Source organism: Aplysia californica, unplaced genomic scaffold (assembly GCF_000002075.1).
Source record: "Aplysia californica isolate F4 #8 unplaced genomic scaffold, AplCal3.0 scaffold00105, whole genome shotgun sequence".
NCBI classification, from domain to species: Eukaryota; Metazoa; Mollusca; class Gastropoda; order Aplysiida; family Aplysiidae; genus Aplysia; species Aplysia californica.
The window spans coordinates 1,049,175-1,055,504 of NW_004797375.1; the positions used below are offsets into that span (position 1 = coordinate 1,049,175).

At 39.7% G+C, this 6,330-nt stretch overlaps 1 protein-coding gene across 1 annotated transcript in view; it reads left to right on the forward strand.

Moving 5' to 3' along the window:
• The window catches only part of LOC100533535 (inhibitor of apoptosis), a gene marked incomplete at its 3' end in the record, with an annotated part of 41,749 nt that overhangs the window by 16,206 nt on the left and 19,213 nt on the right, over positions 1 to 6,330 (forward strand). The window contains 1 exon segment of the mRNA XM_005095504.3: positions 1,601 to 1,676.

Consider the following 6,330-nt stretch of genomic DNA (forward strand, 5'->3'; position numbering starts at 1 on the left):
CTTTTTTTCCAGGCGTAAGATATGGCATTTTAACGTCCCCTACTTTAGGGGTTTTCTGGATGAATCGATTCATGTCTAGGTCTACCCTCCTAGCCTAATACGGGGTCGATCGCCCGACTTGGTCGCCTCAAAAACAAACATGTTTGTTTTCAGTTTCAGGCAACCGAGTCGGGCGATCGGCCCAATCCAGCCGTTGTGGGCGCCCGTATAAGATTTAAAGTCTTTCATAAATCTTTATACATGTATTAGATCTATCTACCTGGTGCTACGGATCCAAGCAAGCTAAGTAATCAGATGATCGTGTTTACGATAGATTTACTCTAGATCCTAAATCTATATCTAGCTAGAAGATGATTCTGTCCAAACAGGACTATTGGGAGATCTGGTCGGCTCGGGTCGGGTTGCTCGCCAGATTGATGGCGCAAAGCGGCTATCGTGGCTCAAGTCGATTGCGCACGACTCGTTGCCTCAAAAATAAACAGGTTGATTTGAGGCGACGAGTTTGGCGTTCATCCCGACCCGGCCGGACCAGATCCTATCGGAAGTGGGCACTGGGCACCCTGTACAAAGGAAGTGGTAGATCTATTTCAGGTACGAATTGTCAACCTTGGCGTCATTATTTTATAATTTTTAATCGTGGAAGAAAGTTTCGATTATTTTTAAGGAAATTCTATTATTATTTTTCCAACTTTTGTGGAAAATTGGCTAAAATTCACAATTTCACAAAAATAGGCGCGTATTTCTCTGAGGACCGATTTAGGCTATGTCAGTATCAATATCCAGTACTGTTGGGGCCAAAGCTGGAGAATGCTGATATTATTATAGTTGGCTACTATTCCATCTCTTTTAGAGTTTTGTCATAGGCCTGACCCTGACACTTCTTTTTGCTGACGATTATTTGTTATGTCAGGCTGAAATGTCTGTGAGTTCCAACTTTGATAGGAGCTGACAAGTGTTGATCAGTCTTCCTGATTATGATTTCAATACTCATTATTAGTTGTGTGTATAGTATAGTGTTTAGAGGGGTTTTTTGGGGTTTTTTGTAACAGTTTGCATTCAGCTACTAAGGGGTTTTGATTGAAGGGGCAGATCACTACCGCCTGGACCTGATTACCATTTAGTTTTTGGGAAGATGTAGAGTCAGTGCTGCCTTAATGAGCCACTCATGGTATCTTATGCTCTTTCCAGCTTGATAAAATATATTTAGTCTTCTGTTTTCATTGAAACATGCACACCAACATCATTTTGTACCATTAATGGATAGAATGTCATCACAAAGCTTTTTTAAAACTTTTTGGTTAGCATAACCACGGCTCGAAAGCTGACTCATGGCCTTCTGAGCATGTAGTTTTGGTGAATTCCTGGTAATTCAGGTCGCTGTTTCTTTGCTATGTTGCTATAGAAACACCCAATGCTGTACGTCATGAAAAAAAGTTCAGGTTTTCAGTAAGTATGGAAAACTTCAAAGGAGTGGGTGAAGCAATGGGCTTCCTTTTCATCTTTTGGATCTAGATGTTTTAAATACATGTTCTAAACCAGGCGTAATATAGCTGTTGTTGCCAGAGTCATTGACACAGAAAATTTAAAAAATTTTTTCCAGGTCCCCTGTAAAGACGTTGCCACTTGCCTGTGTACTTGGCTAACTTGATGATAGAGAATACATTGTTAATGTGAAGGTAAGTGAATTAAAAATATGGAGTAAGTCGAGCTGTCCTCTTTAGGCATGCTGGGGAGAGAAAAAAACACACAATGTAGGTACAACTGTTAAACATTCTTTTAACAGTTGTACCTACTTTGTGAGTTGTTGTTTTTTTCAAGATATCTCTTGAGCATGTGCAACATTTACCACAGATTAATTAAGAAACTGTCATTTTTTAAAATCCAAAGTTTGAACAGGCTGATGAAGTGTCTCATTTTTATTGTGAGTGCCATTACACAAGTGCCCTAGTTATTTTTTTTTCAAGTTTTGTAAAAGAAAGTCTAAGAAAAAGAGAGCTCCCAAATTAGAACCATGATTTGGGCTCTCTTTATTTTTCAGTAAAAAAAAAAAATAGGAAGGAAATAACAAAATGTTTCACGACGTGGGGAAATCAGTCGTTCGTCAATTTTTGGGCATGTGGAGTTATTGGTATCATTTTAAAGCTTAATCATTTGTCTTGCTATCCACGAAAAAATTACCTATTTATCTTGAATAGGATTTGAGATATTTGCAGTTGAAGGAGGTGGGGTCGCATGGTTTCAGAGGTAAAATTAATAAGGAAATGGCCGCCTAAATCATATTATTCCATAGCTTGATTGTCCATGGAAACTAAAAACTTACATTTTTTGTGCCTTTTATCAAAGTTTTTCAGTAAAATCCGCCCAAAATGTGTTCTTAATTGAACAACAATGTTGTTCAGCTAAAAAACAAAAATTCGATAAAGATTTCCAAACTGGTAGTTTTGTCATGTTCATTTTTTGACGAGCGCCTGATTTCACCATGCTGGCTCACAAATAGATTGAAAATATATTGTTATCTATGTCCCTTGATGTCTTGTTTCAAAGACGTCTTATGGAACCCCCAGAAATTGATATGGGCAATCGTGGAATGACCCTGAGGATATTCGTCCTAAAAATGTTTGACAAAGTATGCCAGAAGAAGGCCACGGTTGATGTGACTGTGTCTTCTTGTTTCTTTTCTTCATCGAGCATTCTCTCTTTGGGCAGACTTGCTTGTTAGCCTTATGATGTTGCACGTCATTTTCATATTTATGGCAAGTGTTGAAAAAGACAGTTAAATTAATCCTGCCTTAGTCACTTCTGTTTGATATCGGTTGTCTTGGTGGGGAAGTTTCTTTATAAAACAGGTATATATTTGCTGGTTTGCTCTTCCACTGGCCTCCGAAAACTGAAAGGCTCTCTCAGTCAGTCTTTGCTTCAATGTACACTTAAAAGCAATGTTTGGTTTCAGACGTGTTTTTGTCCCAAAAATTTTTTTACATTGCTGCATGTCTGGCAGACATTGAAAATAGTGAAAGATTTAATAAAGAAACACTACTTGTGACCTACTAGGTATACACATCAGTTATTAATGTAATTTAATTTCCCAGTAGGTGTTATTGGCCCTTGTAGTAGGCAAATTAGTTCTCCTTGATTTAAAAAAAAAAGGATTTTAGCTAGCCGTACATGTCCACAGTGATATTCACTAGTGGTATACATACCTTGGGAGAATCTATTGAATGAAATGCCATACTGAATGTGTGGGTACTTGGTGGGTGCTCTCATGTGGTTTGCTACTTCCTTCCTATTAAACATCTATCATCCTCATTCCACCCCCTCGTTCTTTGTTTGTTACTTTCTTGTACCGCCTCTAATCTCATGCACTTATATAACCGATTTGTGTAAGTATGTGTTACAAAACTCTTATCAAAATCAGTGTTGTCTAAAGACTACCAAGTCACATTGAAGATTTGTTTTTCTTTTTAATAACCCTCTGACATAGCTTCTGTAGCCCCACGCATACTGTGGGATTTACATTTCAGAACCTCATGCTGTACTCTAGGGGAAAATCGGTAGAGTTTATATATATTTAACAGTCAAACCTGCTTTAAACCTGTATAATGATGACCACTAGTACAAATCGTCACTTTCCAATTCCTCACTGTTTTTTTGTTGGTTTTGTTTTACATTATAATGACACTGTGTAAGACAGACACATTTCTAGTACGTCCACTTTTCTCCTTGCCTTGACATTGGTTGGCCGTCTTAGACAATTTTGACCCTATTACTCAGTATATTACTCCTTTATCAACCCTCTCTGCACTCTTAAAAACCCTCACCCACACTCTTATACTATAAGTTATACAATGTGTAAACGCTTTATACTCTTACAGTATGAGAGGTCAACATTATTTTAGTAGTAGTGGGTTTTACAGCGCTCACAACTGCATACGGTCATATGAGTTAGGAATTAAACACAATATGGACATATTTGTCAATAATTTTACCAAAAGTAAAATTCCTGATGGGTACTCACCAGTGAAGACACTAAAACTTGAGTCATGGTTTTTTCTTATTTTTGGCTATAAAAAACACGACGTACCTAGTCGGCAAACTAGGAACCACGATATGGTGAGGAAATACTGCATGGCCTATAATTAGTGCGTGCCTTTATTAGGGGGCTCTCGTGGCCTAGAGTAAGGTGTTTGCCTCTCATTCAAAGGCCCCGTGTTCAAATCCAGGTAGCCACTGAATAATTTTATTCTCTAAAATTGTCTCCTTTTACTTTCTTTCCTTCTCTCTTGCAATATTCTGTCGTCTGCTTTCGTCTGCGCTTTTTTAACCTCACCTCCTTCGCCCCCTCCACTGGGCTTGTGACTCTTTCTGCAGCCTTTCTACTGCTACTCCTTGGCTCCTTTTTACTGCTGTCTTTCAGCCACATCCCAAATCTTCTGGAAGGAAATATCTGCACCTAGCCTTCCCGGACAAGGGCAAAAAATCTCGGAGGACTCGTGTGCAAGTTGCATACGTTAAAGATCCCTTGGTGGTCCAAAATCGATTACGAGTAGGATTCGGCCGCCACCTGGACAAAATTCAAAATTTCCTATCAATTGAAAATGTTTGGTGTGTCCCGCGCGCTCATATGACCCTATGCAGTTGCGAGCGCAGTAATACACTTACAAAAAAACCCCCACTTTATTGTTAGGTGTAAGGTTTACAGCTCTGTCTGTCATGCACTGGGATATACTGAGTTTAGTGAAATATTTTTTATTGTGCATTTTGATCGCGCATATGGGGCAGATTATCCTTATTGCTTTTAACCACCAACAGCAGGAGCAAAGACTTCTACCACAGTAATAGTCTACTGTAAAATACTTGTGTCTTTGTGCATGATATGTTTTTAAATGGTGAACATGCTCTAATGGCCACCTGTATACGAGCCATCACCTGTATTGTACAAACGGACACTTCCCATTTCCACCCTTCCTTGTGTTTTTGTTTTTTGTGTTTTTTGTTTTTTTTACATTGTAGTGACCTTGTAAGACGTCCACGTGTCTAAGACAACCTCTTTTTTCCTCTACAATGGCTGGCCATTTTATACAGTTTCCACTGTACTTGTGTTGTTATGCATTTATGTTTGTAAAGAAAATACTTTTTAAGGGGGTATGGAATGAACTTGAATCTTTGGGAGTTACGCCAAGCTTAACGGAATTGGTTTTTGTCTCATCTTATCTTATCTTATATTGTCTTATCTATATGTAATACAGTAATACCTTGGCATTATGTACTCCATTCTCCATTCGTCGGACCCGCGAATTTTGAACGTCTTAGCCGAGGCATGGATATTGGCCTAAAGGAGTTAAGGATATTTAACGGGGCTTTGGGCTTCAGAAAGTGAACGTTTTACCTGATAGTGGAGTGATAGTACGTTTTAAGCAGTGTACGTTAAACCGAGCTTTCACTGTATGTGTGGGTGGTTGGCGGGTGCTCTGGTGTGGTTTGCTTCTTCTTTCCTATCAAACATCTATAGTCCTTATCTTCCCTTCTTCTTTTTAAAAAATGTTTGTTACTCTCTTGTAACACCTCTAATCCTCTGGCGCTCAAATGGTCTTATGCAGTTGCGAGCGCCGTAAAACCTTTACTAAATCTAACTCACTGTATGGCCTACGTTAGTGATGAGGCTTCTGTAGTGTCAAAGATCGTAACGGTACGCAAGGTAGTTTTGGGGGAAGTTGTTACTGTAGACTTGTTGGGTGAAAGTAAACTTTGAAATCCCCCCCCCCCCTCATTCCGAACTGATTTGACCTTGTGTTAGTTTAGTAATGGCACTTGCAACACAATAAGGTCATATATAAGTGCTGAAGATGGAAGGTGTCACAAGGGTAACAAACACCAAAAAGGAGAGATGAGGACGATAGACGTGTGATAAGAAAAAAGGCAAACCGCTGTGGGTGGTTGGCGGGTGCTCTGGTGTGGTTTGCTTCTTCTTTCCTATCAAACATCTATCGTCCTTATCTCTCCTTCTACTTTTTTGTGTGAGTTACTCTCTTGTAACACCTATAACCTTCGGCACTTATATGACCTTATTGTGTCGCAAGGGCCGTAAAACACTTAATAGAAGACACACCAGAACACCCGTTCGCCAATCACCCACTGACCGAGTAACAGATCCGGGGTCACAGCGGTGTGGGCTGTTTGCCTTACAACAAGAGCTGGCGGAAACAGCTCGTTGGTGTGTGTTCAAAGACATGGCCCGCGGTGCTGGGGGTGGGGTGGGCGTTTGTTAGGGCTTGTACTTGACTTTCGGCTCCTATTGAATACTTGTACGTAGATACTCTAAGGTATCGAATA